The 27988-nt window shown below is 38.8% G+C and overlaps 1 long non-coding RNA gene and 1 pseudogene across 1 annotated transcript in view; both read right to left on the bottom strand.

Annotated features, from left to right (window-relative positions):
• Positions 1-27988, bottom strand: part of LOC113260925 (uncharacterized) — a 106292-nt gene that overhangs the window by 13049 nt on the left and 65255 nt on the right. The window lies entirely within an intron of this gene.
• Positions 20480-20629, bottom strand: LOC125283384 (U4 spliceosomal RNA; annotated as a pseudogene).

The following is a 27988-nucleotide window of genomic DNA, read 5'->3' on the forward strand; positions in this document are numbered from 1 at the left end:
ATTCAAAAACTGCTTTAGAGCATAAATCTGGCAATTTGGGCTATTGAGAAAGAGCTTTCTAGATTTGTCATCAGAAAGTACTAAAGGGAAAGAAAACAAAATATGAAATTAAAGCCATAATCAGCTTAAGTGGAAACAATACTATCTGTTCATGATTGCCATTCCCATCATCAGCTGAATTAGCAAAATCCCGGACTGCGTGACTCCAAGCTTCAAATGACTTAGGACTGATAGTAATGCTGTGTGGTGGAAGGTGGTTCACCGAGTTGACCAGCAGTGAGCCTTCAGGAAAGCTGCTTCAATTTTATGGGTCTTGGTCTCCTTACCTATAAAATTATAAAAACAAAGTCCGTGCTACAGGGTTGGAATGGAACCAAGTCAAATAAAATAAAGGATGCTCATTTATGATAATATTGATATATCAGGTTAAGTTCTTTTTATTTATATTTTAGTTTTTAGTTTTTTGAGAGAGAGGGAGAGTGAGAGAATCTTAAGGAGGAGCAACGCCCAGCAAGGAGCCCTACCTGGGGCTTAATTTCACCAGGCTGAGATCATGACCTGAGCAGAAATCACGTCAGAAGCTTAACCAACTGGCACCCCAGGTTAAGTTCTTTTTAGAAACATCTTAAATATACGGGACACTAAAGAAAACAAATACGTGGGCAATGAAAAGCCAAGGAAAGGATCTTCATGTGATACACTGTTGTGCCAATTTATTTTTTTCCAATGCAGTGGTTTTTATCCAGACTGTCATAGTATCCCCACAGGACCTGTGAGCTACAAATTAGATATTTCATATATGTCAAGAAACTGAAGAACAAAAATGACATGAAATCCCAATGCAAGTCTATAAGCCAAATGTGATTAGAAAGATTTTGACATTAAAGCCTGATAGTCAAAATAAATCTCTGAAATGTAAGCAAATGCTTAGGAATTTATATATTAAGCCATTTGGCTGTTTCATTTTCTCGTCCTTTTTGTACAACATCAACTGGGATATAATTGACACATTGTAGGAAGAAATGAACAAACACTCTTGCCACTTTCTATGCTTCTGTTACTTTCTAACATTATCTTTACCTCAGTTTTTATCTCTGCAACACACAACCACACACACACACACACACACACACACACACACACACACACATTTGGACTATGGAGCCAGACATTCATTTAGAGAGTAGGCCGGGGGCAGGGAGGCACGCCTAGCTGGCTCTGACTGTAAAGCATGTGACACTTGATTCTGGGGTTGTAGGTTCGACCCCCACATTGGGTGTAGAGATTACTTTTTTAAAAAGAGAGAAAGAGAAGGCCAGGAGGCCAGATCACACTAAGAGAGGTAAGTTGCAAAGTAATCCATCAACAGTTACCTCTCTGGCTTTAAAGCCCTCTAGTGTGTATGGGTATGTGTGTAGGCAACATGCTCTCATTTTCCTAGTTTCCTCCTTAAGTGCTACCCCAAGTGTTTATTTAGTCTGCAAGAGATAGACAGGTAGAGTAGGAAAGATAATTTCCAAGATAATGATGCTAGTTCCTTATATCCATAGGTTATCCTCCTAGTGCCACCATCGCTGAACGCCGTCTCTGGTTTATTTCTCTGGTTGGACTTTCCTCCTCTTTCAAAACTGACAGGTTTTCTCTAAGCTACTATTTCACTTATTATCTGCAAATGATCCTTAACAGACATCTTCAGAATAAAATTTTTACTTTCTCCCATTTTTAATTATAAACCACCTACAGTTCTACTATTTTGCCTTTTTTCCCCCAACTTTCTGCTTTCTCCCTGATTAGAGGCATGCATTCCTTAATAAAGTTCATTTCTCATTCTCATTATTAAACACTAGGTGTACTTGTGGTGATACCTCTTCCCTTGTTGACTCCCAATTAAATTTTTTTAAAATTAGACCTGCACACTTTAGATATGTACCCTTGAGAATAGATGGGTGCCAGAGTCTGCAATGCGTATAAGAAAAAAGAATTGAGAGAAAGTTATTATATACATTTTCTTAGGATCTTAGAACTTTATATTGAGAAGGCATCAGGTTCAACTATTTTATAGAACACCGACCCCAATCTATAACATGTGAGAGTAAATGGGGAAATTCAAAAGACATATTTACACAGTATTTATATTTACAAGATAACGTAAGTCATCCACAAAAGACAACTGATCCTGAATTATAGATGGTTCTACTTTTCTAAATAGTCACACCCTTCAAGGGATGTTTTTCCACTGAGATGAAATGTAAAGAGAAGAAAAATTTTCTTCCTCCCTTCCTTCCTTCCTTCCTTCCTTCCTTCCTTCCTTCCCTCCTTCCTTCCTTCCTTCCTTCTTCATTTAGAGAAAATAAGGAAGAAAAGAAGGTTGTCAACAGATTCAATCTCTTCAGGTAATTCTTTTTAAAGGTAATGAGACTGTTTCAGATGGTCCTGAGAAGAAAAAAATGAGAGAACCTTTGGCTCAGACCTACTTTCCCAGGGCTGCTGCCTTTGGTTCTCTGAGAAGAGACTTTTCAACTCCACAGCCTGCATCAAGCACCTATTCCGTGCCAGGCCCTAAGCTAGGGCTTGGGAAAAATAATACACAGTCATGTCTCTAATGAGTTCCCAGTTTGGAAGGAGAAATAAACCCATGAAATAATAATTAAAATATCACGTGTTGAGAAGCACAACAGAAGTACAGGCAAAGTGTTTGGGGCTCATAGAAAGTTCTTCCAGCTGAAGTCAGGGAAGCTTCCCGGTGGCAGTGGCACATTACAGAGAATAAAGAATAAAGAACAAAATGTATACCAACAAGTCCTAGTTCTCCCTCCTAGTTTCTCCAGAATAATTCTGCAGAGAGCAGCCCAACAGCCTATTTCTGTAGGATGAATCATAAGAGTGTTAGGCAATTGCCACCCCTAATAGCATTTCTAAGGAAAGCAATTAACTAGCAATTTTCCTTGATTATTTCACTCATCCACATAATTAAATATTCTCAACATACTTATTTCATAGTACTTTATGAAGAATGATAACACTATCTACTGTATACTAATGATAATATAATTAGGCACCAGTTTCACATGCTTTGATGTATTATTTCAAAAAATTATCCTAAAATACAAGTTTAATGTGAGGTTAAGATTGCACTAAATCTTTTCTCCCAAGACACTACTACTTGTCTTTATTTCACACGGGGAAATATGTTGAAGGCTTGCTTAGATTATTCCAGTTTTCAAGGAAAATTTAAAGGTTTATATGAATATATTTAAAATGTCACTGGTCCCTAAAAATCACTCCTAAAGGATTTTGTCAGTTTTCCCATTTTGTTTTCCAGTATATGATTCTTGTCATTATGCTGTATTTATTATGCTATATAAACATGCACACATATAAACACACATACTTACGTATAAAACTTTTGTAACATGTTACATATTTTATATATACAAACATATACATATATGGTTATATATACAATGCATATATATAATACAAAGCCCTTTGCCTCAAATCTCATCTCTATGTCTTACGAATATCAAAATTTATTTTCCTCAATCGCTTTCATGTAGTCTTCATGGGCCAAGATAAAAATGTTCAACTCTAGATACGATTTCCTTAGTTATGGACTATGAGGCACAGCCTGACTCCATTCCTGGACCATCTGTATATGATTTTAAACTCACTTTTCTAAAAGTAAGGAGGAGAACATTTATTTCATTTACTTTCACCATCATTTATGCAGTTTCAGGCCATGTTGAAACCTAGCTCAGGGTGGCAGAGCAAGCCTTATAATAAAACAAACTGGCCCCTGTTAATAATTATACACACAGCTTGGCCCTTTCTACCCTAATATCTCTCTTTTTTTTTTAATAATTTTTTTTATTATTATCTATTTATTTGACAGAGAGAGAGACAGCCAGCGAGAGAGGGAACACAAGCAGGGGGAGTGGGAGAGGGAGAAGCAGGCTCCCAGTGGAGGAGCCCAATGTGGGGCTCAATCCCAGGACTCCGGGACCACGCCCTGAACCGAAGGCAGACAATTAACTACTGAGCCACCCAGGCACCCCTCTACCCTAATATCTCTTATGAAAGTGTTCTTTGAAAGTTACAACCTCCTGATTTTTGAGGCAGATCAAAGCCAATTCTTGGTGTGCTCGATGTCTCGAGATGGCTTAACATTTCCAGTAATAATATTTCCCTTATATACAATATTCTTGTTTTCAATGCATTTTGATAACTAGAATCCTCTTTATGCCCACAAAAGTTTACATGATCAGGTGAAGGAATTTAAGATACAAATCACTTAAAAGTCAGGAGATAAGCTTTAGTAGCTATATGAAAGGCTGTGTTATAATAACTTGCGAACTATGGCATGGTTACCTTTGGAGGAAAGCAAAGCCAAGGATTTGCCTTAGGTGATGATCGGTGTTTTGTAGGACTGGGACCGAAGTCTGATTCCTCGCTCATCAAAACACACTGCCTCTGTCCTTTTCAACTGCATACCTTGCGCGCAGAATTACAACTTCCGTGCTTTGCCAAAGCTCATGGGCTACTTTCTTCTAGTTTGCAAACATTACAAGACAGTTGATTCCACAGCTCTCTTAAGCTGGCTTTGGGCTCAAGCAAGCTGGCCAGGGTTGTGCTGAAAATTTTCTGTTGGGATTTTTTTAAAATTTGTTTTGTGCACAATTATCATTAAGGTTGATGCGTAACTACCTATCCAAGCAAGTCATTTATCTGTGCAGTGGCTTAACAAAAATTAGGCTGTATCGTTCTTTAAATACCTCATTACTCGGTGCTGCTGATGCTCCTTTGTCATTAACCATAAACCACCTGGGATTTTCCAGCTCTGCTGTATATCGCTGGTTGCCTCACAAGGACAGAGGCACATAAGCATAATTAAAGACCTATTTATTAATGTCACGCAGAAGTGTGGAGCGTACACTTTACAGAACATTTTGTCTTAAGAGAAGAAGTCAGTTTTTCCAAAAGCCTAATTCATATGCTTCCATTGCTTCTGAACACTAGCAATCCAGCATGAACACTGAGATACGACAAACGTGATTTCTGAGGGTGCTTTCTCTGTTTTTGCTTATAAACATGAAATTGCTTTTTTTAAAAAAGAATGTAAAAAAGGAAGATTATCAAGCATGAAAGATCTACCACCAATCCCAAATCAGAATGGAAGATTTTGTTTCATTAAAAAGGATTTCCACATGATAGTTATTAACATTTTAGCATTCCTCTCCCCCTCACCATTTACCGTTTGTCAACTCCTTCAGAACACCCCTTATTTTCTTATGTTTCTCATTGCCTAGAGAAACAGCAGAATGAACCATTCTCAAGGTTTACTCCTGTAGAACACTGAGGTTCCAAGAGGTGGACGGAGACTCATCTTTTTAAAGATTTATTTATTTGAGAGAGAGGGAGAAAGAGTCCTCAGCAGACTCCACGCTGAGTGTAGAGCCCGACCCCGGGCTCAAGCTCATGACCCTGAGACCACGACCTGAACCTAAATCAAGAGTCAGACGCTTAACCAACTGCACCACTCAGCTGCCCCGAGAGGCATCTTTTTAAATCAAATCTGAGTGGTTTTAAGACTTTCCCGAGGTGGGGCAATTCACAGATTGATTCTTCTCAGTGGAATGTGTTTGCTCCACACATTTTCTTAAAAGTTTGACATAGCTGTAGCTCATCTATGCTAGAATTTGGTAGGAGATGGTATTTATTGCATGAAATGATATTCTCAGTTGTTTTATGCTTAATATGATAATGGTTCATAGTGTTCTACGAAGATGGTTATGACTTTCAGGAGTTCTGTCACATGAGCCAGTTTGGGCTTCTAAATCTTCTTCCTACTTGAATTCCTCCCAGAATCATCTTCCTAAAGCACCTCTGATCTCATTCAACCTTTAATTGGCTTGCTGTTGTTTGTTGCACAAAATCCAAACATCTGAGCAGAGCTCAGGGGTCCTTTCAGCTATACTACAGTGCATTGATCGTACAAAAATGAACTTTCCCTACCTCACACCATAAGGCTTGATGTGTGTGTGTGTGTGTGTGTGTGTGTGTGTGTGTGTTTACATAGAGTCGGATCACACAATACACACTCGGGAGGGGAAGTTTCACTCATAATACAATACCAACCTGGAATCTATATGATTTATTTTTGCAAGGAAGCCATGTTTAATTACATATTATATTCTGAACCAAGAAACTTATACGAAATAAATTACATGACTACAGTAATAAGTGAGAAAATAAAGCTGAAGATATATATCCTAGGACTCCTGGATATAATAAAATTATCCTTTAGGTCAGGGGTGCCTGGGTGGCGCAGTCGTTAAGCGTCTGCCTTCGGCTCAGGGCATGATCCCGGTGCTCTGGGATCGAGCCCCACATTGGGCTCCTCCGCTGGGAGCCTGCTTCTTCCTCCCCACTCACCCTGCTTGTGTTCCCTCTCTCGCTGGCTGTCTCTCTCTGTCAAATAAATAAATAAATAAAATCTTCAAAAAAAATTATCCTTTAGGTCAAATAAGAAATATGATCAAATATTATTAATTGTAGATCACCTAAGGGGCTGATACGTATATAGCACATAGGAGCACTCTATTCCATAATATTTTATCTAAAATTAATATGCAGGAACACCTGCGTGGCTCAGTTGGTTAAGCATGGTCATGATCTCAGGGTCCTGGGACTGAGTCCCGCATTGGGCTCCTTGCTCAGCAGGAAGTCTGCTTCTCCCTTTCCATCTGCTGCTCCCCCTACTTCTGCTCTCTCTCTCTCTCCCTGTCAAATAAATAAATAAAATCTTTTTTAAAAATTAAAAAAAAATGCAGGCTATAACAAACACTAAATTGCTTTGACGTATACATTTACTTATATTTGTTTAATTCATAACAGTAATGTTTATATCTTAAGCATTTAGAAATATTTAGTTGAGTAATCTGAAATGCTCTGGTCTCTCTAAGAAAGGGGTCCAGAGAAAATTAGATGGATGTCTTTCCTTACAGTAAATGTCCTTATTGTGTGGTAGTGTTCAAATTCATTCTAGTTTCTCTGGAAATATTTTCAGACAGATATGTCAGTATGTTTTCATAGATGTTATGTTGTTTCTCCTGCTAAGAAGCACTTGTTTCTTAAAATAAGGACTGTTCCAACATTTCCTCATTTCGCTTTATCCTAGTTTAGTGGGAGCTGGAAGCAAATTGAATAAAGACCATCAAAATTTTTTTAGAAATGGGTTCCATTCAACACTTTTTTGACACTAGTCAGAGAGGGTGAGTCTTCAAAGACTCACATTTTTCAATTTTTCTTTAGTATAGACAGTTTAAAAAATGATTTTAAACCACCTCTTATCTTATAAGGGAACCTCGAAACAATATCATTTAAGCGTTACCTTCAATTGAACAAAAGAGGCACAGGAATTTATGATTTCATTAAATAAGAGTTAAGGAAAGGTCAGACCCTTGAGGAGGAAAGGTACATTCAGCAGGGGTCTGCCTTTTACCACAATTCAGCTTTAATATCAGAGCCATTAGTTCAACTACTTTTTCTGCGTTGCACCCTTGGGAATACCAGTCAAAAGAAGCCAAGGATTAGATAGTAAGTTGGTATGACTTTTGAAAACTGGCAGTATCTAGTAAAGCTGAACTCATACAAATCTTATGACCTAGCAATTCCATTCTTAAGTATACATCCGACTCAAATACATACATCTATTCACCAAAGACATGTCCTCACATGTTCATAGCCAAACTATTCATAGGCCAGAAATACAGAAATACCCAAATTCCATCAACAGTAAAATTAATAAATACTGCATATTTACACATTATTCAGAAATGAGAATGAATTAAGATTAGCACCTATATGTAACACAATGACTCTCATTAACATAATGTTGAATCAAAGAAGTCAGATCCGAAAGAGTACATAGTGAATAACGTCTAATATGACCAAAACATGATCGACAGTATAAAAACAGGCAAAAGTCGTCTATGTTGTTAGAAGTCAACGTCATAGGGGCGACTGTGTGGCCCAGTCTGTTAAGCGTCAGACTCTTGGTTTCGGCTCAAGTCGTGATTTCATGGTCTTGAGATTGAGCCCCAGGTCGGGCTCCATGCTCAGCGTGGAGTCTGCTTGAGATTCTCTCACTCTCCCTCTGCCCCTCCCGCCCGTGCTCTCTCTGTCAGCCTCTCTAAAATAAATAAATCTTTAAAAAAAAAAAGAAGAAGAAGAAGAAGAAGTCAACATCATGATGTGGAGAAGAGCTAGGAACTAGAACAGAGCACAATGGGGCTTATATGGTGCTGACCGTGTTTTGGTTTTTTTATCTAAGTGCTGGTTACACAGTTGTGCTCAGTACCTGAAAATTTAATGATTTTTACACTGATGCTATGTGTACTTTCCTGATGTGTATATATTTTACTTGGATAAAGGTTTTTTAAAGAAACCCAAGAAATCAAAAGTACCTTTCTGCTTCCATAAAGGAAACATGATCCTTTAAAGATTTTAAGGTTTTCTGAGTATCCCAGTAAGTACCAAATGGAAATGTAATTCAAAGGAGGCACAACTCAGCCAAAATTCAATCCAGTTGAGTTGAGGTTTTTTATTTTTGTCCTTTTTTTTTTTTAGGTAAAGACCATCAGAAAACTGGAAATGAAAGTAAATTGATATCTTAGTTCACACTCTGCACCAAATAGTTTGAGGATCACCTTCAATACAGTTCCTATGAAGTACTTACAATATACCCGCGCAATTTTTAAAATCAGATCTCATTCCCCTGAAGTAGCAAACTGATGGAGAATTAAACTTCCTGGGGAATCTCAAAAGGTCAAGAAAGTGGCAGCTTGTCTTCCTCTGGAAATTTGCTGTGGCTTCATCACCATGAAAATATGTTTCTCCACCCTCACCATCACTTCCCCAAAACTGTTTTTCTTTAACAAGTCAAATATGCAGAAAAAACATTCTTACCAACTCTTCTGCCATTGTAACATTGCTATAAACTATACTTCTCAAGACCAAGACATGAACATATTGTAATGATAACAGCTGGACATTTGGAAGAAGTTAGCAAGTGACCAGGCTGATACTTTAAATCTGGACTTTCTTTGGATGCCAAATAACATATTTCTGAGATCACATTATCTTCTTCAAGAGTCAAACATACAATCTCTTCACTCAGGAAATTCCACAGGGACAAGATATAGAACAAACCATAAATATTCAAAGAGGATACGTTGATGGGTCTGGTTTCTGCTCACTGAAAAATTAAATACTCAAACACTCAGACCTGGGCAAGAACTCTAGCTTCCTTCTTCATGGGAATAAATGCAAATTATCTCCTCTAATTGGCTCCTCTTCTTTAAATTCTCTTTTTCATTCACTTCTAGAGGATCTAGAAGGCGGCAACACAGCCCTTTGGAATGTCTTTATTTAACCAAATGATCTCTTTACCACTGAAAACATATGAGCCAAAAATATGAAAGTATGAGTATGAAAATAAGTATATGCCTAGAGCATGTCACACTTTTGAGAACATATTCCTCTCAACTTCACAGATGCTGAGAGTGGTAAGATTTGGAAAGAATATTTAGATTATTGAACAACCAAATTAGGAGACTTGGCTAAGGGCATGCAACTCATTAAAGCTTAAGCTAAGACCAGAACTCAGGACTGCTAATTTCTAGTTCAATACTTTTTTGTGCTATCTCCAAATGCCTAGACTCACAAGAAATTATGTGAATGAATGACAATTCGAACAAATGACGATGCGAATGAATGACCATCTAGTTTTGTGGGTTATGCATTGCTACTCAAGCAAAGCCAAGAGTTGTAAGCCACCAAAGGTAAAATAAAACTCTCTCTGAATGGGACATTCTTCAAGAAGGTACATGGCGCGGTGGAAATGCCCAACTCCACCAATTCAGACAGCGATTGTATCACATGAACAGCAAGACGGAAATAAAAGGAAAACGGGGCACCTCACTGGTTCATTCAGTGGGGCACGTGACTCTCGATCTCAGGTTTTGAGTCCAGGCTCATGTTGGGCCTACAGCTTACTTTAAAAAAAAAAAAAAGAAGAAAAGGAAAACAGAGCACACGTGCATGTGCATACACACACATGCTCTCCCTTACCTTGCTTTATTCTATCCTGACAAGCCATTTGCATTCTAAGAATAAAGTGAATAAAGAGATAAGCAACAGTCTCTCAATTTTACCAGAGAGAAATGGAGGGATCAAGTCCACCAGAGATGGACTTTGTCAAGGGTCTAAAGAATCAGTAAGAAAAGAAAGGAATTCTCATTCATTCTGTCATTCAGTCAGCACACCTATATGCCATGCCTGTCATGTCGAGACACGGTGCTGATCAGTAGACACATAGATGACACATACTGCTCGCTGCCTTCAGGATGTGGCAGTTCACTGGGCATACACCTGTTACCAGCCAGTGTGTTAAGTGCCATCCATGGTAGAATATGGCAGCTGGGACAAAGGGTTTCCAGGGGGTGAAGGCTGGGGAATATAGGGAAGTAGAGGGAAGAAGAGGATAAGAGAGTTAATATTAAGAAGATCTTCCCAAGAGTGACTAGTAAAAACAGGAGAAATTGCATCATTTTCTTCTCTGAGGGACTTTCCCACATTCTTACTGCTTCAATGGTTCTCAACGTGTGGTCCTAAGGCTACAAGTATCAACATTACCTGAGGACTTGTTAGAAATACAAATTTGGGGGGCCTACCCTAGAACTGCTGAATCAGAAACCCCCACGTAATTCTGATGTGTGCTAGAGTTTGAGAACTATTGTACTAGGTCCATCAAGGTGAAGTTGAGTGCATGAAATTCCACGTGCTCAAACAGTGAAGAGCGGGTCTGGTCTGGTTAATTTTTTTATGTAAATGTACCACTCTGAAATTCAATCAACTTTTGTCAGACATGCTCTCTTTTTTAAATATTTTATTTACTTATTTATTTGAGAGATAGAGAGAGAAAGAGAGCACATGAGCAGGGACCGAGGTAGAGGGAGAAGTAGACTCCCCTGCCGAGCAGAGAGCCCGACATGGGGCTCAATCCCAGGACCCTGGCTGGGATCATGACCCGAGCCAAACCAGACGTTTAACCAACTGAGCCACCCAGGTGCCCATGTCAGACATGTTCTCATTTATATTTCAGAAAATACATTTCTCTATTTATGTTTGGAGGCTTATGTTTCTGAAGTAAATGGTTTGCATTTTACCTGGAGTCAGAGGTGTCTTGGATGGGAATCAAAATAGATCAAACTCCAGAAAGCAGAGGAGGGTCTTATGGAACAAACCACAGGATATACTGATGGGACTCACAGGGACTGCATCGTTGAATCGCTCAGGCCACGTGGTCTCTGATGTTCGGCATCCATTTCTTTCATTACATCCCCTCTATAGAAAATGTTTTCTATTTCAGCTTTATTCAGGACATAGTGTTTGCTAACTGTCCACCCTTCTCCCTAACTCTATGTGACCACAGAGCTCCAGGATCTAGTACATCTAGCTACTAGATGTTTCTACTAAGTTTCTCTTGAGTTTCTGGATTTCATACCTTTTTTTTTTTTAAAGATTTTATTTATTTATTTGACAGAGATAGAGACAGCCAGCGAGAGAGGGAACACAAGCAGGGGGAGTGGGAGAAGAAGAAGCAGGCTCATAGCGGAGGAGCCTGATGTGGGGCTCGATCCCGTAACGCTGGGATCACGCCCTGAGCCGAAGGCAGACGCTTAACCGCTGTGCCACCCAGGCGCCCCTGGATTTCATGCCTCTTGGTACAAATTCTTAAGAAAAAAAAATTGTCCCAGTTTGGCTCAGTAGTTCACCTAGCCACGGCCTTGGGTAGCAATAAGGTAGATGGGGCAGAAGAAAAGGCTAAGTATTGACCTTGGAAGAGGTTATAGCCTTGGCAAGGAGAGTGCTCAGAACATTTAATCCAGTAAAAATAATCCATTCAGGTCCGTGTAACTTCAGGAGTCTCTGAAGCAACAGTGCATGCTTAATTTCTGTAATTCCCCAATCAATGGTAAGAAATCCACAGAAGAATGTAACAGCTTTTGAAAAGATAATTTTATTACCTATCAAAAACCTTAATTAAATATACACCCTTCACCAAAGAAATCTATATTCTAAGTTTTTATCCTAAGGAAAAAATTAGAATGAGCAAACAGGGGGTACCTGGGTGGCTCAGTCCGTTAAGCGTCTGCCTTCAGCTCAGGTCCTAATCCCAGGATCCTGGGATCAAGCCCCACATCAGGCCCCCTGCTCAGCAGGGAATCTGCTTCTCCCTCTTCCTCTGCCACTCCTCCTGCTTGTGTGCGCTCTCTCTCTGTCAAATAAATAAATAAGATCTCTAAAAAAAGAAAAAAAAAGCAAACAAGGATTCTTGTCACGGTATTGTCTTTCAAAGCAAAATGTAAAAAAAGAAACTACCTAAATGTCTAAGAAATAAAGATTTTTATCAATGGAAGTCATGTTCACTATTTTTGTTTCTACCAAAAAAAAAAAAAAATACACCTAGATCTATTTTGGGTGAACTTTTTCTCCTTCATGAAAAAAATCAGTAAACCCTAACATTGTTTTAATGCTGGCATAAGGAAATTGCAGTCAGGTTGCCTCCCACGTTCTGTTTTTCTTGTCTGGGTTACAGTCGCCACGATGATCCAGCTACAGCTGCTGGATGATCTCCTCCAGCTGCAGATGTCATCTGCTCCTACCAGCCCTTAATTGAATTCAGTTGCTTCCCTTGTCTCCTCCGCTCCAGCAAAGGTCTCCCCATCTTAAAGTAGAAGTCTGCCTCCTTGCCTCTGCCCTCCAGTCCAATAGCAGAAAAGCCTGTGTCTTGGGCTCTAAAGCTCAACTGGAAGACATTTCTGTCATGCTAGCCAATAGTTTAATATCATTTTCATAATACTGGCTAAACAATTCTTACCTTTGAGTTGATATATAGTACTTGAGTTTCCATCCCTCTGATTATCTTAATGGATAAAAGCAATATAAGCCGGATTGCTAGACACCTAGAATGAGATATATCCTTTCTTTAAATATTATGTCCAAAGACTACAGAATTATAGCGTTAAAACATAAACAACTAGAATTAATAGAGTAGGTTCCCCTAACCCAGAATCAAATCTTCTCCTCTCTCTCTCTCAGAGTGTTTGTTAAGGAGACACAATAATTCTTAGTCTATCGCTAAGAATGTAACTTTGAAATTGTGTGACTGTAAAGTCAGGACTTCAGCTGGACTCATGGACAACAAACCCAAAGGAGTTAACATCAATAAAGGTCAAAACAATGTGCATTGCACTCAATGACTGCAATTTCTTAATAGCCCCAAAGTTACCACATTTGCCATTAGTCAATGCCTATGACATGGTCATCTGAATGCAATATGACTGGCCTGGCTGAGGATCTCAGGAATATGATAAACGTGAAACCCACTCCTGAAAAGAGTATAAGGAGCATAAGGAATGTTATGCAGCTCATTGGTTTGGCAAATGGAAGGATCCTATTTTTTGCACCTTCTTAGCCCACCATTTTTTCACCTCTGGTACTCACTGTCCCTAAGTTTCTTCATCTGTAAAAGGAAGAAAATTCAAAATGGCCAAGAAGTAAAAGTTGGGAGCTGCTCTGGTTGAAGACATCAGGATGGCGCCAGAATTCAATTACTTGATCTCCCCTTTGGTTCTCTCCATTTCTTCCCCATATCCAAAGATGCCAAAGAGGGCTGTAGATAAACTTTGGCAGAACCCAAAGGCTCTATGGAATCCATATTGACAACCAATAGGCTGTGTGGTTTCTAAAGCCACCTCCTACTATAACATTTTTTACTTCTACAATGGCACCCAGTACATTCCTGAAAGACAGGAATAGGGAAGTAGGGACAAGATTGTTTGAACAGCAACTGGCAACTAGTAAGTGCTCCATAAATGACAACTGTAGTTATTATTATTTTTTTTAATTGATTAAAGTAAGGGACAGATTACATAGCATAGTCTAGAAGACTAGAAGGTATGGAGCATATGAGAAAGCTAGAAAATCCATAAAATGATTTTTTTTCAAGTTTTTAAGATTTTATTTTAAAGTAATCTCTACACCCAACATGGGTCAAACTCATAATCCAGAGATCAAGAGTTCCATGTCCTACCAACTGAGCCAGCCAGCAGCCCCCATAAAATGATTAAATAACATACCAGATAATAAATAACAAGAAGAATAATAAATTAAGTAACACATATGAGGCATACTGAATAATTTTAGAACTCTATAAACTCTCGATAATTAATAACAATCATTGTCACTACATTTCATAATAGATTATCTAAACCTTCCTAAGGCCATGGATGAGATAGTCCCTAAAAAGTTAAAAGGCATAAAGTAAAATAAAAATTATAACTATCTCCTTAACAGAGGAAGAAATATTCCTTGATGCCAGCAATCTGAAGCAATTATTATGAGTTCTCTCTGGAAAGTGATTTACCTAAGAATTGCAGCAGAATTTTCCATCTTTCTAATTTTGGAACCTGATCAGAGGAAAGAAAAGAATATGTTATTGTGGATAGAATGAAAAACAGAAATAGCTTTACCTCAAGTATTGCCAGGCAGTTTATTTTTTAATGTTGACGTAAGAATGGTAAACAAAAGGTACACAAATGGAAATTTGTAAAGTTTCTCTCTTAGCCCAGTCAGTCTGAGGATGACTTTTTAAAAATTTTTCAACAGGCAAAATTACCAGAAAGGAAGAGAGGAAAGTACAGAACACACGAATGTATCATTATGTCATGAGAGATGCTGAAGAACATAGTAATATTGTGTGACATTTCCTCAGACTCCTTCCCTCCTCCCAAGCAGCCTCCCATTACACACATTAAGCCACATTAAGTCCTGAGTCATTTCAAAACTTGAGGGCAGGAGGTAGATATTAATTAAAAATAGAAATACCCAGGATTTCTACATGAATTTTCCTCTAAAGAATACCAAGTAATCTCTATAATTTCACAACACTCCTTAGACGAAGACGCGGATGGGCATCACTGCTCCCATTCTCTGGTTCAAAAAGTTTCACAGGAAAGAGGAGAGAACATATGCACTGTAACCCCTCTTTCTTGTCATCTCTCAGTAAAGGGAAAAGTGGGGGATGATGAGGAAATACCCCTGGTAAAATGTGGATGATTTAAATTGCTTATTGATAGGTTATAAAATGGTTCATGGGTACTCTTTTAACGGCAATAATAAAACGCAGTACATCCCAATTTCAATATTGTAAATGTAATTTATGAATATAGGTCTTTATTATAAAAATAGATTCACACTCTATATACCGTTTATAGCCTATTCTTTTGGGGGTTACAACCTATTCGTAAATGACCTTCATACGTCTACATCAATATTTGCAACAGCTGCAGTGTATTTCACTTATAAATCTATCTTAACTTACTCACTTTTGGAAATCTTGTCCCCAAAGCCAGTCATGAATATGTTTCATTGAAAAACACAGGAGGGGGGCACCTGGGTGGCACAGCGGTTAAGCGTCTGCCTTCAGCTCAGGGCGTGATCCCAGCGTTCTGGGATCGAGCCCCACATCAGGCTCCTCCGTTATGAGCCTGCTTCTTCCTCTCCCACTCCCCCTGCTTGTGTTCCCTCTCTCGCTGGCTGTCTCTATCTCTGTCAAATAAATAAATAAAATCTTTAAAAAAAAAAGAAAGAAAAAGAAAAACACAGGAGGGGCGCCTGGGTGGCTCAGTCATTAAGCGTCTGCCTTCGGCTCAGGGCGTGATGCCGGCGTTCCGGGATCCAGCCCCACATCAGGCTCCTCCGCTGGGAGCCTGCTTCTTCCTCTCCCACTCCCCCTGCTTGTGTTCTCTCTCTCACTGGCTGTCTCTCTCTCTGTCAAATAAATAAATAAAATCTTTTTTTAAAAAAAGGGTATATTAAAAAAAACACACAGAAAAAAAATATCATAAAAATAAATATAGATTGGTTCCTTCAACAAATAGTTGCCATTCCAATAGGAATCTCCATGAAAGACAGTATCATCCCACTCAAGTACCAAAAGTCTAGGGAGGGACAGCAAATAAGCTAGCAATGCCATAGTATGTGGTCAGCCACTCCTATAAACTGGGGAAACATTTCTCTAGAGATTAATTTGGTTAAATATATGGAAGTCCTAAAGCTGTAAATACCCTCTCCCCTAACAACCCCCCCCCAAATGTATCCTCAGACGGTAATGGGATAAGTTACAAAGATGTCTATATGAGGCAGGAGGTTAAACAACAGTGACGAAGAGGGAGTAATCTACATACCCATGAAAAGAGAACAGTATATTTATTTAATTATTTTTTTTTTTAAAGATTTTATTTATTTATGTGACAGAGAAACAGCCAGCGAGAGAGGGAACACAAGCAGGGGGAGTGGGAGAGGAAGAAGCAGGCTCATAGCGGAGGAGCCTGATGTGGGACTCGATCCCATAACGCCGGGATCACGCCCTGAGCCCAAGGCAGACGCTTTAACGACTGCGCTACCCAGGCGCCCCTATTTATTTAATTATTTTAAAATATTTTATTCATTTCTTCACCAGAGAGAGAATGAGAGCGAGAGCGAGAGTGCGCACAAGCGGGGGGAGGGGCAGAGGGAAAAGCAGACTCCCTGCTGGGATCATGACCTGAGCCAAAGGCAGACACTTTACTGACTGAGCCACCCAGGCGTCCTGAAAAGAGGACAGTTTAAATAAATTAGAATATATCCAAAGTGGATACTCTGAAGCCTTAAAAATGATGAGGCAGATTATGGAACAATATTCAAGATATATGATTCTGTTTTTTTTTAAAAAAAAAGTCAGGCTATGTCATCAGGCTATGTCAACATGTTTGTACATGTATAGCTTGGAAAGATAAAACCCAAAATCCAAGCAGTGATTCTCTCAGGGTTATGAGGTTACAGGAGACTCCTTCATGTTCACCATGATTTTCTAATTTATATATAATGGACATCGATACTTAAAGTAGAAATTAACATGAACACTTTTAATAGAATGTGGTACATGCTATTGTAAAGATAAATAAAGGGTGCTCCGGGAGCCCCTAATAGTCTGAAACTGGGAGGAAGACTGGGTATGGCCTCCCAGATTAGTGCCACTAACACTAAATCTTCAAGAATTCGTGGCAGTTAGCCACGTTAAAGGAAAGAGAAAGAGCGTGCTGAAATGCAGGAAAGGGGCACCTGGGTGGCTCAGTTAAGTGTCAACTCTCAATCTCAGCGCAGGTGTTGAGCTGTCATGAGTTCAAGCCCTGCATTGGGCTCACACTGGGCGTGGAGCCTACTTAAAAAGTAAAAGAAATAGAAGAAAGTAAAATAAGATAAAATGCAGGAAAGCTTTGGAGGATGCGATAGCATGAGTTTCTGGGAAAAGATGAAGGCAGAAGCCACATAGATGGTCACAAGCTTAGGAATGAATGGGAGGTAAGCAAGTGTTCATGAAGGGGAACTCAAACTCGACAAGTGTAGGTGTGACAGTGAAAAGAGAGGAGCAATGGGATCTGCTATCGGATTACAGAGAAGGTTTATTTTCTAAGATGAGAGAGCTAAAGGATATTCATAGGAGAAAGAGCCAATATAAGGAGAGGTTGATTTGAAAAGCAAGAGAAAAGGAATGAGAGGATGTGGAGGACAGTTCTCTATCCCTAGCTGGGGAGGCAAAGGGAATCCAGCACAGGAATGGAAGGAGGAGGACTCTACAGTCAGTCCCGGTGACATCACAGGAGATCATCCCAGAGCCTCAAACTACAAAGTCAATCCCTGGAAGGAATCATGACCTCACTTTCTTAGAATACAGGACCGGTGAGCAGCTGCGGCCAGGAGAACCCAGAAGATATTTAGTATAATCAGAAAATGTGGCACAAACCAAACAATAATTATCTCACCTCTGTATGACAAGAAATTTGTGTGAAACTTCTATGACCTTGCCTAAGGAAAGACGTAACAGTATTAGAAAAAGTGCAGAAGACAGAAACCAAAGTGTTGAAGCAGAGGGCAGTAGATTGAAACTTTTCACCAAGAAAAAACAAAGCTCATTAAGGGACATATTTTATGTTAGTGGCTTCTAGTCTTTCTGAGTATGAAAACCTTATTTAATTATCAAAATGGTTTGAGAAAACATGTGATAGTATTTAAACACTTAATAATTATTGATTGGGAAAATACATTATGATAAAAAGTGTTCATAAATTGAATCATTTTTTAATTAACTTGCACTTTATTCATCTCAGCACTATCTACATATTTTTGGTATGTGTGTATTTATGTGTGACATTATATATTTATCCTAACAGAGACAATGTTTGGGCACACATGAAATTGCAACTCCCTTGTGATAATTCTGAAATAACCACCACCCTGCACATGCCCAGGATGCTCAGATCATATTGAGAACCATGGTCCTAGTTTATAAAACCCTGAATTGGATGACTGTGTATCTTATCACCTAATATCCAAAAACTAGAATTAAAGTATGAATCTTGAAAGACATATATTAAGAACATAGTGGTCTTTTGGAAGATTTATAAACATTATCTCAAACAATATAAAACGAAATACAGGGACACCTGAGTGGCTCAGTTGGTTAATCATCCAATTCTTGGTTTTGGCTCCGGTCGTGATCTCGGGTCCACGCTCAGTGGGGCATCTGCTTAAGATTCTCTCTCTCTCTCCCTCTGTCTGCCCCTCCCCTCATTCTTTCTCTCTCTCTCTCTCAAATAAATAAATCTTTAAAAAATATATATATATAAAATGAAAATAGAAATTGTTTCTAAAATGTTTCTATAAGTCACTAGATGATATTTCTGTATTAAGTTTTAACGGAAAGTTGTGTGTTTCAGAGGCTTTTGGAGGACAGCAGAGGGTATAAGGATGACAGGGCAACGCCTTGACACTTCTTGGTGCTGCTGAGCCAAGTAAACTCTAAGTCTTGTCAACGTTAATTCTCACATTTGTACTCTAATCAGGTATAATACAGAGGCACACATACACTCAAAATATTCTTGGATAAAGAATGAATGAATCAATTAATGAATCAATGAATTTGGAAAGGATGGAAACCGGAAGAAAAGAAACCCAGTTCTAGGACTCAGTAATTTCACCATTCTACAAATAATTTAAAGTATAGAAATCACTTAATGCAGGGTTCTAAGAATCAATTCCATCTGGATTTCCAGGAAAGATAGAAACTATACAGATTAGAGAAAATGAAATAGAGAATGGTTTAGTTTACCTTTTCCATTGACTAGAATGTATTTTGGAATTTGCATATATACAATGCCACTCAATGAATTTTCTAGGGAAATTCGGTCAGTGGGCTCTTTTGCTGTTCCTTTAAGCAGATCTACACCTGTCTATTAATCTCCCTGTGCAAGCTGCCTTTGAATCCAGCAACCTCCCTATTGACCACAATCTCCATAACTTACTCTACAAGCTTCTGGACTAGCCTTTCAAGAAGGAAAACTAGAATGGAAAAGATAATTATAATCTTCATGAATAATCTGCTGTTGTAGCAAGATCTGCTTTTGTCATTAAATAAGAATATGGGGCCATTTCAGTCAATCAACAGATAAATAAAATTCTAAAATTTCAGTAAACTGGGATGGGGAAATGAACTCACTCTTCTTTTTTAAAATGAAAAACCAAGCACTACATAGTTTTTTCATTTTGTTTTGTTTTAAAGAGGACAGTGCAGAGCCCGGTTTCCAGCTGTGGCTCTGTTAATGGCTATGTGGCCTTGGTTAACTAGCCCTTCTGGTCCTCAAGTTCCTCTTTTACAATATGTGGAGTTTGGGTCAGGCGATCTTTAATATTTCTATGAGCTCAAAAACTTCAATGACTCTCTGATTATTAAGAAATTTCACCTATCTTCCAGGGGTGCCTGGGTAGCACAGTGGGGTAAGCGTCCAACTCTTGGTTTTGGTTCAGGTCATGATCTCAAGGTTGTGAGGTCGAGCTCCATGTTGGGCTCCAGGCTCAGCATGGAGTCCACTTGAGATCCTCTCCCTCTGCCCCTCCCACTTGTGTGCTCTCTCTTGCTCGCTCTCTCTCTCTCTCTCTGAAATAAACAAATAAATCTTTGGAAAAAAAAAGGAAATTTCATTTATCTTCCATATTATGTTATGTAAATGGTGAAATTTCTAATTGTGGTTCACCAAAGACATCAGCCAAATCATCTTCTCATTCATTAACTAAGCCTCTAAAATGCTCCTGAATTGCTCCTGAAATTAACAGTATCTTTCCACATTCTGAAATATAGAGGTAAAATTGGAATCACTATAGGCCAGTCATTTCAGATCCATATTTAGAAAAATGTGAATCCACACATTGATTTAACACACAATTAAGCATTAAGTGGATGTCAGATTTAGCAAACACTGGGAGCAAAGAGAAGAAACCTAGGGCCTTCCCTCAAACCTATTAGAACAGGAACAGGCTGTTAACTCAATGTTCATAACTCACTGTGAAAACTGCTAGGATGGAACAAATTACACAGTAGAGTTATGCATGACATTTTGTTTTCAATTAGCAATAATCGCGCCTCGGATAAACCTCATTGGCTACGATACTGCCACTGCGCAAAGCTTATGCATGACATTTTGATTGTTTGATTATGTCTTTTCTTCCACTGGAGTCTGAGCTGCATGAGGGCAGGAACCAGATTTTCTGGACACTACCCCCTCCCCCCGCTGGGGCCTGGCATATGACTAGTTCTCAAAAAGTATGTGTTGATTGAACATAAGAATGAATGAAAGGCCAAGTCACAGGGCCATAAACTAAATGAACCTAAGTCTGGTAGAAAACGGATACAGTTAAGGGCAAGGTTAGAGGCTACCTTCTGAAAGCCCACATTATTCCTCAACAGTTGTTTTTTCATTATATTGGAGACATAAAGAATAAAATTCATATATTTGCATTCCCCTTATTCATTCCAAACACATTTTAAACATCATAGAGCTAGGAAATTTATGAAGGTAGAGAATTTTCTATGTAGAATTCAATGCCTAGAACCTACAAATTTATGTAAATGAAAAATGAACAGTCTAGATGGTAACCACTGCCACTTCTGGTTTGGGTTCATTTATGTGACATCTATCCCACTTCTATCAAACTCCCCACTACCACCACCAAAAACAGACAGCTTCACAATGAAAAACCACTTTAGATTTATTACGATCATTTTTATATTTGCTAGTAGCTAAGGGCATGGAATCTGGAACCAGATCCATTCTCTTCAGATGGACGAGCTCAGCAAATCACTTTACCTCTTTTGCTTTAGTTTCCTGAGAAATAAGGGCAATAATATCACCTCATAAGGTGTTATAAAAATTAAATAAATTAATATATGCAAACCTGTTAGAAGAGTGTCATATGACAAGCTCTAAGCATCTGCTAACTACATGAGATAAACAAAATCAAACTATCATCAGCCCACTCCATTCAGTTAGAGCAGTGAAAGACAATGCATGATGAAGACAATTTTGGGGGGGATTACACTGGTGAATTTTTCAAAGAAGGAAACTGGGGATTCAGTATATCCCAAAATAAAATAAATTGGTTGAACAGAGAACTTGAATGGGGGGGGGGGATGGATTCTAGAACATGCTGGAAATGAACAAGTCACCTAACTCCTACCATTTTATCATGAGAAGTATTTTTCTCACGGGAAAGTGAAGTCTCCAAGTTAGAAAAGATATTAACGGTAAGATTATTTTTGAAGTAGTGCATAAAGGTGATTTTTAAAGGTATTAGGTTTGACAAAACCTAGTGAAAAGGACGAAATGCCCATCCGGTGAGTGCATTCACGTCTGAAACTCATACCTAGAGAGCATACGTGAAAGTGGTGCTCCCTAAACCTGACCGTGGATCCCAAGTACCTGGGAAGCTTTGTAAAAATTGATACCCTGAGAAGATACTTCAAGAGGTCTGGGGTAAAGTCTGGTACCTCTATTTTTCAAAAATTCTCCCAGTGATTTCTGGGTACCACCAGTCAGAATGAGTGGACTGAACGCTTGCTACACAGAGGTCTCTAGCGGTGTGTGGCTGGATTATCCCTTTGGCCTTACCTCCTGCAACCTTATTATCTGTAACGATATCAAAAGCCATCAACGACAGATAGGACAAAGTCATGAGACAGGACCACATGCTGCCTGACCAACCCAACCACCCAAAAAGGCAGGAAAAAATAAACTGTAAATCTCATGATAAACGAACCTGCATTCAGGTTCAAAAGTCAAACGCAAAATTGCAAAAAGTAGGCGCAATAAAAATGGTTTCATGGCTCCTCAGTTGAAAATATACTTCCTAGATTTGTTTTACCCCCAGACACACAGCCTACTGGGTAATGCAGACATCTGCAAGCTGACACAGTCCCACTCTCAACCCTGTGCCTCACACCACCTCCACTGCGTCAGGCTCCAAACTGGAGTTATGTTTTAAGAGGGAAGTTGATGAGGCTGATATTCGGCAAGTGTGTACCAGAATGGCCAGACTGACTGCTAAAATACTGAAATGCTTTAGTACCAATTGGTAAATAGCTGCTGCTTAAGCCTCGTGTCATTTCGGCCCTTCTCCCAGGACCCTGACCCTTCCCCAACGACGTAAGGGTTAATCACAGGCACTCCCAGGGTTTCCACTCTGATCGGTTGCTACCTGTTGCCAGACGCATTGTTAATATTTTCAAAATGGAAATTCCTAGGAAAGCAACTAATCAGAACTGGAATTGCCTGGAAATTATATCAGAGGAAGAACTATTCCAAGTTCAGGCAGCCTTAGCCTTGAAACGAGAAGACAAGATGTGGTAGGGACAGGAGGGACGTGAGTGCTGCCTCATGTGGGAAACATTAGATTTAGTCTATGTAGCTCCAGTGGGAAGAATTACACACAATGATTGGAAGTAACAATGACAGTGACGTCAATTCCATATAAGGAAGAATGTTCAAATCCCGGTGCCATCCAACAATGGGACCGGCTTTAAGAGAATAGGGAGCTTCCCAGAGCAGCAGGGGAAGGAAGCAGTGGCTCTGAGATGAGCATTACAGCTGCAGGTGCTTCTGCTCTGGATGGGGGACTAGTGAGCTCACTGGTTCCCAAACCTGAATGTTCATCGGAATCCTCAGCAGAACTTTTTTTAATAGACTTTATTTACTGCTCACCACAAAACTGAGAAGAAAGTACAGGAAAAAAATCCATATATTCCCTGCCCCTATATACACACAGCCTTACTATCAACAACTTGAAGCACATTGGTACATTTCTTACAATCACTGAACCCACATTAATATATCACTGTCATCACCCTAAGCCCATAGTTTAATACATTGGAGTTTACTCTCGGTATTGTACTTTCTATGGGTTTTGACAAATGTGTAATGACATGTATCCATCATTATCAATGCAACTTTTTAAATGTTAGATCTCCTCCCAATAACCATTATGGATTATAAGGTTGCAGGAGGTAAGGCCAAAGGGATAATCCAGCCACACACTGCTAGAGACCTCTGTGTAGCAAGCATTCAGTCCACTCATTCTGACTGGTGGTACTCAGAAATCACTGGGAGAATTTTTGAAAAATAGAGGTACCAGACTTTACCCCAGACCTCTTGAAGTATCTTCTCCAGGGTATCAATTTTTACAAAGCTTCCCAGGTAATTCGGATCCATGGTCAAGTTTAGGGAGCACCACTTTCACGTTTGCTCACTAGATACACCTCCTCTACCCCCAAACTCAGTAAATCAGTATCTTCTGGCATTGGAGTTTGGGAAATTGCATGTTTTAAAGTTCTTCAAGTAATGTTGACACACAGATACTTTCGGAAACCTGCATTTGGTGATCTATAAGATTCTTCCCAACCTTAAGATTCCATAATTCTCTTCTATAAAAATCACAATAACTTTTTTTAAAAGAAGTACTTGATTCTTGAAAACTGACCAGCTTAGAAACAAATCTGTAGAGTATATATAGATTGTGTATATATATGTATATATATATAGAGAGAGAGAGAATATATGGAGAGAAAGAGAATATATATATATATAGAGAGAGAATATATATATAGAGAGAGAATATATATATAGAGAGAGAGAATATATATGTATATAGAGAGAGAAAGAGAGCACTACGCTAGACACCTTTAATTCTTACAAGAACCCCACAATGTAATTGTTAATATACAGTCCCATTTAATAGGCAATAAAACTGAGGCACAGACAGATTAAGTAAACTGCCTAAGGTCACAGAGCCATAAACCTCAGAGCAGAGATTCAAATAGACAGCTAATGATCCACATTCTTTCCCTTATTCTAACAGACCTCCAACAAATACTCAATTACCTGAAATTAGCATATGAAAACACAGTTTCAAATTACTAATGATGGAGGTGAATCTTTTGTTTATGTTGGGTTTTTTAAAATAATATATTCAGCACTTAGGAAGGATATCTTGTTATAGGATGACAGAAAACCAGATAATATTCCAGGAACTTGTAAGATTTTTATGCACTACTCAAAGTTTTTTTTTATATCAAGCCAGGAACTAACATAACCAAAACATTTGCTCCATGAATATGAAATGTTGGATTAAGGATTCTCCGACACCCAAGAAAAACCTGTGATGAGTCATCCAAAATGAGAAAAGGACTCAGCCACATCCTTACTCTTCATAATGGACTCCAAACAAGAGAGGTGGCCAATACCACATTTTCACAGTGGAACCCTGATCCCTTCCCCAAGCCACAGAAAAGAACAGTTTCCTAGAGCTGTTCTTTGACCAGTTTGATGGGATGTAGAAACAGTGTGTAACGGTTATTATAAACACACCCTTTTGAGTCAAATCTGGATTCAAATCTGGATCTGCTAACTTGGAGAAGTTACCTAACTTATCTAGGTTAGTTTCCTATCTGTGAAATGGAGCTGATGGTAATTCCATATCTGCTTCCCAGGGTTACCATGAGGATTGGATGAGATGCTGTATGTGAAGTACTTAACATTCATCTGATACTTCGTAAGTACTCAATAAGGGTTCATATTATTACTTATTAATAGGAAGGTCAATTCTCACATCATCTCTGTATCCTCTATTGTCTAGCTAGGGTAGATGCCAGTCATTGGTGCATCTACAGTCCCAACTAAGGGGAAAGGGGTATGTGGGGAGGTAGGAGTGGGGGGGCTGCTAACCTATCTCCATGTCTGTGAGCATTTGTTCTCCACCATCAGTTGCAAGAATCTTAAAACGCCTCCAGGTACTGGAACATAAGGGTCATTGGGAGGAATGGATACAAGGTTAAGTACTGGAAATGAGAAGTTAAAAACTGAGACAGAAGTGGGCCTATGTTAAAACTCAGAGGGGAAGGGGGTGGGGGAATGCGATAGGCCGGTGATGGGTATTAAGGAGGGCACGTATTACATGGTGCACTGGGTGTTATACGCAAGTAATGAATCATGGAACTTTACATCAAAAACTAGGGATGTACTGTATGGTAACTAACATAATATAATAAAAAAAATTATTATTAAAAAAATAAAATAAAACAAAAGGAAAAAAAACCACAGATAATCCCTTTACCCACTGCTAATGGATTAGAACAGGCTAGATGGAGCTGATCAAAAAATATATTCCATACAGAGGACAAACATCAGCATACATATTTGATGGGCTGTGATGCTATAAGCCCCAGAGGCCCTCATTGAGGACTACTGCTCCTTTCTCACCTAAAAAACTATTACCTCTTTTCTATCAAAAATCACCTTCTACAAACTAAATAACCATCAATATCCATTAAGAAAATAGCACAATAAGAGGACTCAGGTTTAGAAAGAAACATAACAGTGGCTAAAGAACCACTATAATTGCCAAAGACTGAAGAACTTGCCAGGTAGATAAGCAAACACATTCTGAGAAAGCCTATGTATTGGAAGTAGGGATGTTCCATATAAAAGCACTGATTAATGGTCATCAAATACGAGCCCCTCCTTTGGAATTATATGGTATCAATGGGCGATCTGCTAACTCAACACAGAAGGGGTCTATTTCTGATTTATGGGGCCATACACAGCATAAGCTGCTTTGTGGGGTTAGTTTGATGGGGTAGAAAAGAAGAGCTCATTTAAACTCCTCTCACAGATCACTTTTTTAACCTCTCTTCTTTAGACCATTAAAATTTAAGGCAAACTAAAACTATATTGTATACAGACTCATAATTAGGTAGCAACACTTCAGTAAAAAGCAAGAAGGCATGAACTCCTTGCTATTCTTGGATAGGATACTTAGCTGTGGGAGAAAGATGAGGGTTAGATTAGATGAAACCATCGAGGAAGGTTCCAGCAATGTTTGTTGGCTTTCATGATGCTTTATCCTGGTGTTTGTTTTTTTACACACTGGCATTTGTTCTCTACACAGGTGTTTATTTTATAATTCAGTAAACTAAATTAGTTTTATGCAGAAATATTAAAACATTTATCAAAGAAGCATATATCTAACAGTAGTTATTTCTGAGGGATGACAGTCTATATACTAACTGTTAATTTCCTTAAAATACTTCAGGATCATTATTGGGATACAAGTGCTAATTAGCTCAAACTTTAATTCTCAGGATATTCAGCAACATTCTTTCAAGAGTATATAGTCCAGAGATGTTAGCTAGCATTTATCAGAAAGGGCCACTCTCCAGATGTGGTTACTCTTTTTTTTGTTGTTAATTTACCATTTTTAAAATTTAAATTCAATTAGCTAACGTATAGTACATCATTAGTTTCAGATGTAGAGTTCATTAATTCATCAGTTGCATATAACACCCAGTGCTCATCACATCATGTGCCCTCCTTAATGCCCATCATCCAATTACCCCATACCACCACCAACCTCCCCTGTAGCAACCCTCAGTTTGTTTCCTAGAGTTAAGAGTCTTTTGTGGTTTGTTTCCCTCTCTGATTTCTTTGCATTCAGTTTTTCCTTCCTTCCCTTATGAGCCTCTGCCCTGTTTCTTATATTCCACATGAGTGAAACCATATGATAATTGTCCTTCTCTGCTGGACTTATTTCGCTCAGCATAATCCTCTCCAGTTCCATCCATGTTGATGTAAATGGTAAGCACTCATCCTTTCTGATGACTGAGTAAGTTTCTATTGTATATATATATATACCAGATTTTCTTTATCCATTCATCTGTCGATGGACATCTCAGCTCTTCCCATAGTTTGGCTATTGTGGACATTGCTGTTATAAACATTGGGGTGCAAATGAGAGTTTGTACTCTTTGCTGATTTGAATGTGTTTTATTTCTTTTTGTTAGTCTGACTGCTGAGGCTAGGACTTCTAGTACTATGTTGAACAACAGTGGTGAGAGTGGGAAACCCTGCCGTGTTCCTGACCTCAGAGGAAAAGCTCTCAGTTTTCCCCCACTGAGAATATTCACTGCGGGCTTTTCGTATATGGCTTTTATGATATTGAGGTATATTCCATCTATCTCTACACTGTGGAGAGTTTTAAGTGAGAAAGGACGCTGTACTTTGTCAAATTATTTTTCTGCATCTGTTGAAAGGATCATATGGTTCTTGTCCTTTCTTATATTAATGTAGTTATATCACTTTAATTGATTAGTGGATGTTGAACCACCTTTGCAGCCCAGAAATAAATCCCATTTGGTCGTAGTGAATAATCCTTTTAATGTACTGTTAGATCCTATTGGCTAGTATCTTGGTGAGAATTTTTGCATCCATGTTCATCATGGGATATTGGTATATAATTCTCCTTTTTGGTGGGGTCTTTGTCTGCTTTTGGGATCAAGGTAATGCTGGCCTTGTAGAAAGAGTTTGGAAGTTTTCCTTCCATTTCTATTTTTTGAAATGGCTTCAAAAGAATAGGTATTAATTATTCTTTAAATGTTTGTTTGAATTACCCTGGGAAGCCATCTGACCCTGGACAGTTTGTTGGGAAATTTTTGATGACT

Source organism: Ursus arctos, unplaced genomic scaffold (assembly GCF_023065955.2).
Source record: "Ursus arctos isolate Adak ecotype North America unplaced genomic scaffold, UrsArc2.0 scaffold_15, whole genome shotgun sequence".
NCBI classification, from domain to species: Eukaryota; Metazoa; Chordata; class Mammalia; order Carnivora; family Ursidae; genus Ursus; species Ursus arctos.